This window comes from Carcharhinus amblyrhynchos, chromosome 31 (genome assembly GCF_965287045.1).
Source record: "Carcharhinus amblyrhynchos chromosome 31, sCarAmb.v2.hapA, whole genome shotgun sequence".
Lineage (NCBI taxonomy): Eukaryota > Metazoa > Chordata > Chondrichthyes > Carcharhiniformes > Carcharhinidae > Carcharhinus > Carcharhinus amblyrhynchos.
In genome coordinates, this window is record NC_137354.1 from 22,402,336 (window position 1) to 22,417,402 (window position 15,067).

Below are 15,067 nucleotides of genomic sequence, written 5' to 3' on the forward strand. Positions count from 1 at the left end.
AGTATAGAAGGAGACCATTCGGCCCATTGAGTCTGCACCGACTCTCTGAAAGAGCATCTTGCCCAGACTCATCCCTGCCTCTTCCCGTAACTCCATGTGTTTAGCATGGCCAATCCACCCAGCCCACACACCATTAAGGGGCAATTTAGCATGGCCAATCCACCTAATCTGCACATCTTTGGACAGTAAGGGGCAATTTAACATGGCCAATCCACCTAGCCTATACACTTTGAGTCATTAAGGGACAATTTAGCACGGTCAATCCACCTAATCTGCACATCTTTGGACACCAAAGGACAATTTAGCATGGCCAATCCATCTCACCTGTACATCTTTGGACAATAAGGGGCAGTTTAGCATGGCCAGTCCACCTAACCTGCACATCTTTGGACACCAAAGGAAAATTTAGCATAGCCAATCCACCTAACTTACACATCTTTGGACTGTGGGAGGAAACCGGAGCACCCAGAGGAAACCCATGCAGACACGGGGAGAACATGCAAACTCCACACAGACAGTGAACCAAGGCCGGAATTGAACCTGGGTCCCTTGCACTGATCAGGGCACTTTGTAAGAATCCCAATGTCAATGGATTGAAATAAACTTTGATTGTTCAAGGCGTTTCCATGGTGAATGCACCAGGTGACAGGCAGTTACTTACCAAACCATTTTTGAAATTTAAACCAGGCAGTTTAACGCTGATTCATCAAGACATTGCCCTGAGGAATGAGTCAGGGGATGACTGTCACTTATTTTGTTTAGCTGAAACAGCCGCAATGTGTGTATCTGTTCTTTCTGTCAGGGCCCCGTGCACTAATATATGTAGCTTCCAGTACACACACAATGCATCATACTGTGAGCTTGACTGACAATTTTAAATCGGTTATCAATGTAATTCTTGGCACAGTGAAGATTATTTAGCAAATGTTGTCCCATCACGGAATCATATCTAATGTTGGACGTTGCTTTGCTAGTTGGGTATGGTCCGTACCTTGCCCGTTGCAGCTAGGACAAGTATCCTGCCAGTCTTTGGCACGTCCAGTCTACACAACCAGCAACACCCTGGCACTGAAAATCATACACCACATTACTCATTACAATTAAAACATTCCTACCCTTTCAGTGGGTGAGACCAGACAATGCATCACAGACCAAGGATTGACATACGATCTCCATGGCTTACTTACAGACTGGGACAGCACCCTTTCTAAGTGAACCGCGCATCAGGGGATGTTACGTGTGTGTTTGTCAATATTTGTATCTGTCACTTAGCAGCACGTCACGGCTCAACCTTCAGTCAACCATGAGATGAATTAATCTGTTTGTTGTGGTGTTATCTTGATGGACGTAGCAATGCTGAGCCACTTCCTTCTTGTTTGACCTTATCTCCTCATTGTTTCTTTAGCTTTGTCTCCAGGAGTGACCTTTCAATCTTAAATGAACCATTGGTTTGAGTTGGACCGTGACAGCAACTGAGATTCGCCTTCACAGCGATCGTTTAAAATGCAAAATATATAAATATCACACCCCAGTATGTGATTAGGGGATTGGTATGCGGTGAGGGTGACGATAAGGGACTTTAGGAGAATGAATCAAAGTTGGACGAATGGGCAGATAGGTGGCAGATGCAATTTAATGCGAGTAATTGTATGGTCATCCATTTTGGAAAGGTACAAAAGGATGAGTTCAGATCCCCAATGCTTTTCATGGAACCATACCATCTCTACAGTTTAGAAGGAGACCATTCGGCCCATCGAGTCTGCACCGACACTCTGAAAGAGCATTTTGCCCAGGCTCATCCCTGCCTATTTCCATAACAGTCATGATGTGGGTATGCCGGCGTTGGACTGGCGTAAACACAGTGAAAAGTCTGACAACACCAGGTTTTAGTCCAACCTATTTATTTGATAATATACTCACAAGCTTTCGGGGTTAGCCCCTTCGTCAGGTGAATGGAGAGTTCTGGCCTCAGACAGAGCATATAAAGCACAGACAGTTTAGAGATTACTGATTAGAATGCGAATACTTACACCTAACCTGCTGTTCAAGACCTGAAGTGGCCACTTCAGGTCTTGAACAGCAGGTTAGGTGTAAGGATTCGCATTCTAATCAGTAATCTCTAAACTGTCTGTGCTTTATATGCTCTGTCTGAGGCTAGAACTCTCCATTCACCTGACAAAGGGGCTAACCCTGAAAGCTTGTGAGTATATTATCAAATAAATAGGTTGGACTAAAACCTGGTGTTGTCAGACTTTTCACTGTATTTCCATAACTCCATGCATTTAGCATGGCCAATCCACCTAATCTGCACATCTTTGGACACAAAAGGGCATTTTAGCATGGCCAAACCACCTAGCCTACACACTCTGGGACATTAAGGGGCAATTTAGCATGGCCAATCCACCTAACCTGCACATCTTTGGACACTAAGGGGCAATTTAGCATGGCCAATCCACCTAATCTGCACAAGTTTGGAATGTAAGGGGCAATTTAACATGGCCAATCTACCTAACCTGCACAACTTTGGACAGTAAGGGGCAATTTAACATGGTCAAACCACCTAGCCTACACACTCTGGGACATTAAGGGGCAATTTAGCATGGCCAATCCACCTAATCTGCATAAGTTTGGAACGTAAGGGGCAATTTAACATGGCCAATCTACCTAACCTGCACAACTTTGGACAGTAAGGGGCAATTTAACATGGTCAAACCACCTAGCCTACACACTCTGGGACATTAAGGGGCAATTTAGCATGGCCAATCCACCTAATCTACACATTTTTGGACACCAAAGGACTATTTAGCATGGCCAATCCATCTAACCACAGTGCCACAGTGATTAGCACTGCCTCACTTTATTTAGACCACATTTGGAATATTGCGTACAATTCTTCTTGCCACACTATCAGAAGGATGCTTCGGAGAGACTGATGTTGCCTGGTCCTGAGGCTGTTGGCTATAAGGAGAAGTTGAATAAATTAGGATTGTTTATTCACAGCACCAGGGACCAGGGTTTGATTCCTGGCTTGGAGACTGTGTGGAGTCTGCATGCCCTCCCCGTGTCTGCGTGGGTTTCCTCCAGATGCTCCGGTTTCCCCCCACACCCGTGCTGGTTAGGGTGGCTGGCCATGCTAAATTCTCCCTCGGTGTATCGGAACAGACATCAGAGTATACCGCTGCAGCATAATTTGCCAACTTCTATACTTAATGACCTGGCCAATAAAGGCAAACAGCTGCAGCACGGTGGCACGGTGGTTAGCACTGTTGCCTCACAGCGCCAGGGATCCGGGTTCAATTCCAGCCTTGGGTCACTGTCTGTGCGGAGTTTGCACATTCTCCCCATATCTGCGTGGGTTTCCTGCGGGTGCTCCAGTTTCCTCCCACACTCCAAAGAGGTGTGGGTTAGGTTGATTGACCATTATAAATTGTCCATTAATATAAGAGAGATTAGCAGGGTAAATACATGGGGTTACAGGAATAGGGCCTGGGTGGGATTTTTGTCAGTGTATGCTCAGTGGGCTGAATGGCCTCCTTCTGCACTGTGGGGTTTCTATGATTCTACCCATGATATTGGCTTTAGTGTGAGGATAAGGTGTTTCACTCCAGGTATGAGTCAATTGACCCACTAGGAAGCTTTTATCAAATCAAACTTTATTTCAGAACAGTTACAATATAAAAAAAGCATAACTTTTACCAATTAAAATACTTAAATATGACAAAATATTTTTGACACCTAAATTGAGCCTAGTGTCAGAGGAATTACAACAAAGAACAAAGAACAAAAACAGCCCGGGAAACAGGCCCTTCGGCCCAACGAGCCCGCGCCGCCATTTTAACATTACCAGTCCCCCCTCCACCCATGACCCTCATCTATTGTTTTATGGCAATCCACATCGAGGGAAAACTAATTTAGGGACAATTTATTACCTCCAATCAGCTTAATAGCACACCTTTGGGGTAAATTCGTGGGGTTACATCAATAGGGCCTGGATGGGATTGTTGTCAGTGCAGACTCGATGGGCTGAATGGCTTCCTTCTACACTGTGGGGATTCTATGTTGCTCTAATCCTTCCTGACCTCCTTATCCACCTGTATTGCCACTTTCAGGGGTCTGTGGGCCTGTACGCCCAGATCCCTCTGTATGTCAATGCTCCTAAGTGTTTTACCATTTACTGTATGCCCCTGCACACAATCCTCATGTTGAAATAACATGTCCTACTCATCATTTTGAGAAGATTGGGAAGAGGAATCCTTTGCTTTTCGATCTTTAACCTGGACCATGAGACGGAGAGGTGGTTCGGATCTTGGTATGACATCTAGACAAGTAAACGACGTTTTGACAGGAGTGACAACTAGTCTGAGGGTGGGGCTAGAATCCAAATTCAACACCTTGACATAGATGGAGGAACCCTACAGTGCAGAGGGAGGCCATTCGGCCCATTGAGTTTGCACTGAAAACAATCCCACCAAATCCCTACCCCCATAACCTGCTAATCCATCTAACCTATGTATCCCAGGACACTAAAGGGTAATCTAACATGGCCAATGCATCTAACTTGCACATCTTTGGACTGTGTGAGGAAATGGAGGAAACCCACACAGACATGGGGAGAATATGCAGACTTCACACAGTGACCCGAGCCGGGAATCGAACCCAGGACCCTGGCGCTGTGGGGTAGCAATGCTAACCACTGTGTCACCGTGACTTGCAGAGAAAACAAAACACAGGTCAACAATCTTTATAAGTGACGAATGCAGAAGGTCAAAGCATTGGGGCTCAAATGTCAAACCTAGGAATGGATAACCAACAGATTAGAGGATAGCAATGACCAGAATATGTGAATATGTGGGAAGAGCGAGGACCCAAAGGAGGAAGTTCACAGAGTTGATATTGTGATCTTCACTTTGGCTAATTTCATTCACCTCATGAATAATGAATTTTATTGGTCAAAGTTGCAGAGGCCATGAACATAGAACATTACAGCGCAGTACAGGCCCTTCGGCCCTCGATGTTGCACTGACCAGTGGAACCAATCTAATGACCCTCTAACCTAAACTATTCCAATATTATCCATATGCCTATCCACTGACCATTTGAACGCCCTTAAAGTTGGCGAGTCCACAACTGCTGCAGGCAGGGCATTCCACGCCCTTACTACCCTCTGAGTAAAGAACCTACCTCTGACATCCCTCCTATAATTACCCCCCTTTAATTTAAAGCTATGTCTCCTCGTGTTAGCCATCACCATCCGAGGAAAAAGGCTCTCACTGTCCACCCTATCTAACCCTCTGATCATCTTGTATGCCTCAATTAGGTCACCTCTTAACCTTCTTCTCTCTAACGAAAATAACCTCAAGTCCCTCGGCCTTTCCCCATAAGACCTTCCCACCGAACCAGGCAACATCCTGGTAAACCTCCTCTGCACCCTTTCCAATGCCTCCACATCCATGAAGTTCGGATGTACAGCACAGGCATGTGGAGAAGACATAGAACATAGAACATAGAACATAGAACACTACAGCACAAACAGGCCCTTCGGCCCACGAGTTGCGCCGATCACATCAACACCTACCAACCTACAGACCTATCTATAACCCCCAATCCCATTAAACCCCATATACTCATCCAGAAGTCTTTTAAAAGACCCCAGCGAGTTCGCATCCACCACCACTGACGGCAGCCGATTCCATTCACTCACCACCCTCTGAGTGAAAAACTTACCCCTAACATCACTTCTGAACTTCCCTCCTTGCACCTTAAATCTGTGTCCTCTCGTAGCAACCATTTCAACCCGGGGAAATAGCCTCTGAGAATCCACCCTATCTATTCCTCTCAACATTTTGTAAACCTCTATCAGGTCGCCTCTCAACCTTTGTCTCTCCAGGGAAAAGAGTCCCAGCTCCCTCAACCTAACTTCATAAGGCATGCCTCCCAATCCAGGCAACATCCTTGTAAATCTCCTCTGTACCCTCTCAATAGCTTCCACATCTTTCCTATAGTGAGGCGACCAGAACTGCGCACAATACTCTAAATGAGGCCTGACAAGGGTCTTATAAAGTTGCAGCATTACCTCCCGACTCCTAAACTCAATCCCTCGATGTTTGAACAAGGAGCGGGATTTTCCATGTAACCGCCGTGTGTTACACGGTGGTGAAGCCGGCCCGCTACTGGGCTGCCACGGCACCCTCCGGTCCCACCCTTGTCGCTGGAGTTCCCCGTCAAAGGCAATCCTCGTCACCGGGAAATGCTGGAGTGCACCCTGGGCCGGGCCGGGGATAATGGGAGTTCTTGGTCGGAGCAGGAGCCGAGCTGCGATACAACCGGAAAGGAGGCTTTCCGTGGTGCATCTGGTGAGAGACGTAGCGGACACGCTGAATTTGTCGGAAACAATGAAGGCAACCAGTTTACGCACAGCAAGCTCCCACAAGCAACAATGGAGTGAGTGAGTTGACGTTTTGTTTTATTTGCTTGTTAGGGGTTGACCGCCTACTTTCAGTTGAAATGGTGCCGTGAGGTTTGCCTCAGTTTAACGCGCTATCTGATAGGTGAAAGAGTCAATCATTTCCTTTGGCACAGCAGGACTATATGCTGAAGTAGCTGGTTTCTGTGATGGGGGTTGGGTGGTGGGGGGGGTTGCGGTGGTGGATGGGGTAGCAATAGGAATTCCACAGAAGTGCCAGTGACGCAGAGCAATGGGTGTGCGGATGTTCTGGACGGTATGATGTTCCCAACAGTCTGATGCATCCGTTTGTACATTGCCCTTCTTTCTCTATTCATTCAAGGGACGTGGGTGTCGCTGGCTGGCCAGCTTTTAATGCCCATCCCCACCTCGCCTCTGAGCTGAGTGGCTTGCTAGACCATTTCAGAGGGCAGTTGAGAGTCAACCACATTGCTGTGGCTCTGGGGTCACATCTAGGCCACTCCGGGTAAGCTCGGCAGATTTCCTTCCCTAAAGGACATTAGTGAACCAGCTAGGTTTTTCTGACAATGGTTTCACAGTCATCGGTAATTCTTAATTCCAGATTTTTTTTATTGCACTCAAATTTTACTAACTGCCATGGCGAGATTTGAACCCAGGTCCCCAGAACGTTAGCTGAGTTTCTGCATTAATGGACGATAATACCATTAGGCCATCACCTCCCCTTGTGAACTTAGAGCTCTTGAGTGCCCCCACTGCCTGTGAGAACAGTGAATTTGGCGTTGAGTGAAGTTGGAGGGAAGATTTATCTGGGTTCCTGCTCTTGTTATATGTCCTTGCCTCTGAAGCATCCCTGTATGGACATTGGGTGGACAGGTCAAGGGATAACCTGAGTTATGGTGCCCCCACCATCAAAATACCATATCAAATGTGAAACCACACACCAGTGGGGATTGCCGAGATGAATCCACCAATCCCGCAATCCCATTGGAGAGTCCCACTCAATGAACCTTGGTGATGAGATGATTTGTAACTCTACCACTGACCTGAGTTTCCTTCGAGTAAGGAATTGGTAAACATACCCTTCCAGTTCAGTGTGCCTTCAGTCTGTGCAGGCTGTTTTTAGAGCAGTCCCTTCCATTCTATCAGTGCCGCTGGGTCTATAACCAACATCTTAAACTGTTACTGCAGCAACATAATTGCTCCTAATTGCTAAAGTGTTTGTTTTTAATCTGAACTAATGCAATCCTGTTGTTCTGAGTGTTCCTCTGAGGTTTTACAATGTTGTATTTGATTGGGTTGATTGAAAGTAATCGCAGGTGATTGAGTACAGCTAGGTGTCTACAGAGATCTCAAATTCAGTTGCTGTTTAGAAACAGCTCTGAGTCTGTGAAGCTTAGAGACTGGGATCTGTCAGAGACTAGATTTATTTCTCCAAAATTCTGCTGATTGAGGAGATACCTTTCTCTGAGACTGTTGTTTGAGAGGTAAGAAGGCAGGCGTTTGCCTGGATCTCAGCCCAGGGATGTCAAAAGGCTGGAAATCTAGCATCCATAGAAGTCGATCTGCTTTTAGTGTCCCAAGATGTGCAGGTTTTGTGGATTGACACTGCTAAATTGCCCCTTAGTGTCCAAAAATGTGTGGACTAGGTGGATTGGCCATGCTAAATTGCCTCTTAGTGCTCAAAGATGTGCGGGTTAGGTGGACGCCTATGAGAGATTGAACAAAGTATTGGAGTTCCCACAATGGCTGACAGGAAGATGATTTGCAAAGCCCAGGTACGTTGGCACCTGAAAGTTTGGGTTCTGTTCTCCTTGGAGGGAAGAATGAGATCCGGTAGGGATGTGCAAAATCATGAGGGAGCTGGACAGAGTGAACAAAGTGGACAGGGAGAAACTCGTAAAAGGATCAAGAACGAGAGGGCATAGATTTAAGGTGATTTACCAAAAAAGCAAATGTGATTTGCCATAGAATCCGAGAATCCCAATAGAACAGAAGGAGGCCATTCGGCCCTTTATTGACCACATACTACCCAGGCCCTATTCCCCTAACCCCATACATTCACCCAGCTAATCCCCCCTCCGGCATTAGGGGCAATTTAGCATGGCCGATCAGCCTAACCTGCACATCTTTGGAGTGTAGGAGGAAACTGGGGCACCCGGAGGAAACCCACGCAGACACGGGGAGAGTGTGCAAACTCCACACAGTCATCCAGGCTAGGATTGAACCCGGGTCCCTGGCATTGTGAGGCAGCAGTGCCAACCGCTGTGCCACTGTGCCATCCAATTGTGAGATAAAACTTTTTTTCTCATAGTGGTTGGGGTTTGGAAAGTTCTGTCTGGAAGTATGGTGGACGTAGGTTCAATCTCAGCACTCAAGAGGGAATTAGGTGATTGTTTGAATCGAGATAATGTGCAGGGATATGGGGAAAAGGCAGGGGAAGGGCACTAAGTCATGATGCTCATTTGGAGAGCCAACGTAGGCATGATGGACCGAATGGCCTCCTTCTTCACCGTAACAATTCTGTGAGTCTTTACCCTGTGACCTTTTAACAAAGCTGATCATGAATTCTACCCTGCCATTAGTTTAAAGTTTATTTATTAGTGTCACAATTAGGCTTACCTTAACACCACAATGAAGTTATTGTGAAAATCCACACTCTGGCACCTGTTACAGTACACTGAGGTAGAATTTAGCACGGCCGATGCGCCTCACCAGCACGTCTTTCAGACTGTGGGAGGAAACCGGAGCACCCGGAGGAAACCCACGCAGACACGGGGAGAATGTGCAAACTTCACACATTCACCCAGGCTGGAATTGAACCGGGGACCCTGGCGCTGTGAGGCAGCAGTGCTAACCACTGCGCCACCCTTGCACCTTGCCATGAACATAACATGCCAAGCCGCATACGAATTTTCTCCTTCTTGGGGACCCCGCTGTAGATTCTAATCACTGTGACTGTCGGAACCTCAAACCGAAAGAGAAAACGCTGGGAAACCTCAGCAGGTCTGGCAGCGTCTGTAAGGAGAGAAATGAGTTTTGACAAAGGGTCACCTGGACGCAAAACGTCAGGTCTTTTCTCTCCTCACAGATGCTGCCAGACACGCTGCGATTTTCTCTTTGGGTTGCCGTCGGTTCTGCTCTGCGACTAACCCGTTCTACAGAAGTGCTCCCCGTTCTCCAAAGACTAAACGAAGGATACGTAAATACATTTTAATTCCTTTACTCATTGAAAAAGAACTGATGCCCCCCCCGCAGATAACATAGCCCTCTCTTTCCACCATCTAAGGCCCGTGAAATGTTTGATTGTCTGGCTGTGTCACTACACCCGATAATCTGAAGTCAGCGGTTTTGGTGAATAGATGGACAGATGAGCAGTACAAATCGCGGGTAATAATTTGTCAAGCTCCTCAAGAATTCACACAGGAGAAGGATGCAAGGAAAAGCCTCTCTTTTTAAGAAAACCCAAGCATTTAAAGACAGTCTGATGAGACTATTTTATACTCATCTACACTCTGACAGGTTAAAATAATCGTACAAGTAGGCCAATGGGAAGGATGTGAGCTCCTTAATCACAGCAGTAGCATGCATACTGTTTAATGAATGATGGTCCTCTTAATCTTCATTACTGCTCGCGGAGCACATGACACGCTTACAAAATAAAGAGTAGATTAATAAACATCACCCCCCCCCCACAACGCAGCATGGAGCCGGTCTCTTTTTTTATTATTATTTCCGCTCAGATCATTTCGCAAAGGACTTGTCAATCACTGAAATGAGAAAAGGCTTGGATTTGTCATGTTATACACTTCCTCAGGATTTTTGGAGGTGGTCGTTGAGGGGAGGGGGGGGGGGGTGCAGTGGCTCCAACTCGCCCCCTTTAGGAGGGCCGCTTTAGGTGCGGAACAGCTTTTGCCAGCCCCCGCCGCCCGCCCCACCAGAACCGCCAACCAACCCCCCCGCCCCCCCCCCCCTCCCCCCCCCCCCCTCCCCCCCCCCCCCCCCTCCCCCACCACTCCAACAGCCTCATGGGCAGAGCAGATGCCTCACAGCACCAGGTTCGATTCCGGCCTTGGGTGACCGTCTGTGTGGAGCTTGCATGTTCTCCCCGTGTCTGCGTGGTTTCTTCCGGTTTCCTCACTGGGGCAGGAATTTTACCGCCCCACCCGCCACGAGAGTCGGAGCGGGCGAGGGGCGGGCAACGGGAAGGGTCGTTGACCTTGGGTGGGATTTTACAGTTTTGGGGCGAGTGAGGCCGTGAAATTCCGCCATTAGTGTCCAAAGTTGGACGGGTTAGGTGGGTTGGCCATGCTAAATTGACCCTTCGTGTCCAAAGTTGGGTGGGTTAGGTGGATTGGCCATGCTAAATTGACCCTTAGTGTCCAAAGTTGGATGGGTTAGGTGGATTGGCCATGCTAAATTGACCCTTAGTGTCCAAAGATGTGTAGGTTAGGTGGATTGGCCATGCTAAATTGCCCCTTAGTGTCCAAAAATGTGCGGGTTAGGTGGATTGGCCATGCTAAATTGCCCCTTAGTGTCCAAAGATGTGCGGGTTAGGTGGTTTGGCCATGCTAAATTGCCCCTTAGTGTCCAAAGATGTGTGGGTTAGGTGGATTGGCCATGCTGAATTGCCCCTTAGTTTCCAAAGATGTGCGGGTTAGGTGGATTGGCCACGCTAAATTGCCTCTTAGTGTCCAAAGATGTGCGGGTTAGGTGGATTGGCCATGCTAAATTGCTCCTTAGTGTCCAAAGATGTACAGGTTAGGTGGATTGGCCGGGAATTGAACCCAGGTCCCTCACGCTGTAAAGCAGCATGGGTAGCACAGTAGCACAGTGGTTAGCACTGCTGCTTCACAGCTCCAGGGTCCTGGGTTCGATTCCTGGCTCGGGTCACTGTCTGTGTGGAGTTTGCACATTCTCCTCGTGTCTGCGTGGGTTTCCTCCCACAGTCCAAAGATGTGCGGGTTAGGTTGATTGGCCGTGCTAAGAAATTGCCCCTTTGTATCCAGGGATGTGTAGGTTAGAGGGATTAGTGGGTATGATATGGGGGTAGGGCCTGGGTGGGATAGTGTTTGGTGCAGACTCGATGGGCCGAAGGGCCTCTTTCTGCATTGTAGGGTTCTACAAAAAACTTCTATAAAGCCATGTTGCCCCCTTCTTTCAAAAGTGAATTTGCCAAAACTTGAATTACAAAATATCAGAGAGGAGCAGCAGAGAAACTCTTGTGCCTGTGTGTTGCTTTCTGGACTCGTGGTTCTATTGTATAGTTCCTGTTATTTGATGGAAACGTGGCTGTGGAAATGAGAACCTAGACAAAACTCATTACCTAAAAAAATGATTTTAGGTAAAGGATTATCAATATGATCAATTGTGTTTTCTTCTTAATTATTCTCTGCCAGAGGGAGGTACAGAAAATAATGAAATCTATGTTCTTTGTGGTGTCAGTAGATAATCACAAAATGCAAAGTTAACACAAGTAGTGGGTGGCACAGTGGGTTAGCCTCACAGCGCCAGGGACCCGGGTTCGATTCCGACCTCGAGTCACTGTCTGTGTGGAGTTCGTACTTTCTCCCTGTGTCTGCATGAGTTTCCTCTGGGTGCTCTGGTTTCCTCCCACAGTAAGAAGTCTCACAACACCAGGTTAGAGTCCAACTAGTTTATTTGATAGTAAACCCACAAGCTTTTGGAAACACTGTTCCTTTGTCAAGTGTGTGAAAAGTTCTGTAGAATGCAAGTCTTTACAGCTAACCTGCATTCTGATCAGTATTCTGTAAACTGTGTGTGCCTTTATACGCCCTTCTCTGATCAGAACTTTCCACACACCTGGCGAAGGAACACCGTTTCCGAAAGCTTGTGGGGTTACTACCAAATAAACTGGTTGGACTTTAACCTGGTGTTGTGAGACTTCTTACTGTGATTACCCCAGTCCAACGCTGGTATCTCCACATCATTCCTCCCACAGTCTAGTGATACTTAGGATAGGTGGATTGGTCATGCTAAATTGCCCCTTAGTGTCCAAAGATGCGCAGTTAGATGGATTGGCCATGCTAAATTGCCCCTTAGTGTCCAAAGATGCGCAGGTTAGGTGGATTGGCCATGCTAAATTGCCCCTTAGTATCCAAAGATGCGCAGGTTAGGTGGATTAGCCATGCTAAATTGCCCTTATTATCCAAAGATGCACAGGTTAGGTGGATTGGCCATGCTAAATTGCCCTTTAGTGTCCAAAGATACGCAGGTTAGGTGGATTGGCCATGCTAAATTGCCCCTTATTATCCAAAGACGCACAGGTTAGATGGATTGGCCATGCTAAATTGCCCCTTATTATCCAAAGACGCACAGGTTAGGTGGATTGGCCATGCTAAATTGCCCCTTAGTGTCCAAAGATGCGCAGGTTGGGTGGATTGGCCGTGCTAAGTGCACAGGGTCACGAGGATGCGGGGATGGGCCTGGATAAGATGCTCTTTCCGAGAGTTGGTGCAGACTCAATGGGCCGAGTGGCCTCCTTCTGCACTGTAGGGATCCTATGATTTCAGAGGTCTGTTGAGAGTCAACCATATTGCTGTGGCTGTGGAATCAGACCAAGTAAGGACGGCAGATTTCCTTCCCTAAAGTGAGCCGGATGAGTTTTTCCAACAATGGTTTTGTGGTCACCAGCAGACTCTTAATTCCGGATTTTTTTTAATGGAATTCAAATTTCACCATCCGCCGTGACGGGATTCGAACCCGGGTCCCCGGAATATGAGCTGAGTTTCTGGGTTAATAGTCTAGCGATAATACCACTGGGCCATCGCCTCGCCATGTGGATTCACAGCAGAAGCAGGGTGTACTAGCTAAAGGAGAATATGTGATGGGAACTGCGGCTACAAAGTCTGGTGATATATACAAAGTTGATGTTGGCAGTGAGCAAGTTTCATTGTCACATTTAAATACTTGACAGAGCGACAAAGCGACACCAAATGTTTACTCAGGAGATCTTGTATTTTGCACAGTTTGATGTGGTCAGTAAGAGCTTCTTTGCATTGGTCACTGTGGCTGGTTCTGTGGGATGGGAATGATTGGATGGGATGGATTATTATTTAAAACTTGGGTGAGTATTGCACGCAAGCTGCTCTCTCCACACTGCAAAGCCTTGAAGAATTGCTGAGAATTGTACCCCGTTGAGACTGGGATGAATGGACGGAATTCAGAACAGTCAAGAGCACTACACTGGTCGCTAATGTGCAGAGAGCTGTGGGAACACGACCACAGAGTACAGGGAACTAGTCCTCAAAAAACTGCCCAAAAATGCGCCACTAACCCAGGACACATTTGATTCAGCAAGGACATCTGGAACTTGAACGAATGGCCTCCAACTGCTCATCCATGGAATCCCTACAGTGCAGAAGAGGCCATTCAGCCCATTGAGTCTGTACTAACTCTCCGACAGAGCATCTTACTCCAGCCCACCCTCACTCTATCCCCACAACCTCATGTATTTACTCCACTAATTCCCCAAACATCTTTGGACATGAAGGAACAATTTAGCATGGCCAATCCACCTAACCAGCACATCTTTGGACACTAAGGGGCAATTTAGTATGGCCAATCCACTTAACCAGCACATCTTTGGACATTAAGGGGCAATTTAGTATGGCCAATCCACCTAACCAGCACATCTTTGGACACTAAGGGGCAATTTAGTATGGCCGATCCACTTAATCTACGCATCTTTGGACACTAAGGAACAATTTGGCATGGCCAATCCACCTAACCTGTACATCTTTGGACATTAAGAGGCAATTTAGCATGCTGAATCCACCTAACCTGTACATCTTTTGACACTAAGGGGCAATTTAGCATGGCCAATCCACCTAAACCCCACATCTTTGGACTCATTGAAGAGACAAGCAATGCTGCCTAAAAAGAAAAGTCTGGATTATTAAACAGTTTGTCTAAAGACTTTTTAAACAAATAAACATATTGCTTACTGGAAACTAAAGCACCCACAGCACACAAATGCCAGGCAATGATCTTCTCCAACCAGAGAGAATCTACCCATCTCCCTTTTATGTTCAACAATATTACCATCACTGAATTCCCCACTGTCAGAATTCTGGTGATTCACATTGATCAGGAACTGAACACGCCAACATCTACATAAACACTATGGTACAGGAAGAAGTGAAAGGTTGAGAATTTTGCAGCAATCGCCTCATCTCCTACCTCCATAAACCCTGTCCACCATCTCCAAAGACACAGGTCAGGAGTGTGATGGAATACTCCCCACTTGTCTGGACGGGTGCAGCTCCAGCAACACTCAAGAAGCTCAACACCATCCAGGACAAAGCAGCCCCACTTAATTGGCACCACATTCACTAACACCCGCTCCCTCCATCATTGTGCGCAATGATGCCGTGTGTACCATTTACAAGAGGTACTGCAGAGACTCACCAAGGCTTCTTCTTCCTTTAGAACTGAGGCAAAGAGAAATTTCTTCACTCAGAGGGTGGTGAATGTGTGGAATTCACAACCACAGAAAGTAGTTGAGGCCAAAATGTTGTCCAATTTCAAGAAAAAAATTAGATATAGCTCTTGGGGCTAAAGGGATTGAGGGATATGGAGAGAGGGGGTATTAGAAGTTAGAAACCCTACAGTGCAGGAGGAGGC

At 46.9% G+C, this 15,067-nt stretch overlaps 1 pseudogene; it reads left to right on the forward strand.

The window, feature by feature from the left end:
* The first annotated feature begins 6,247 nt into the window (after nucleotides 1-6,247).
* LOC145360406 (exosome complex component RRP40-like) lies at nucleotides 6,248-13,758 on the forward strand (annotated as a pseudogene).
* The last annotated feature ends 1,309 nt before the right edge of the window (nucleotides 13,759-15,067 follow it).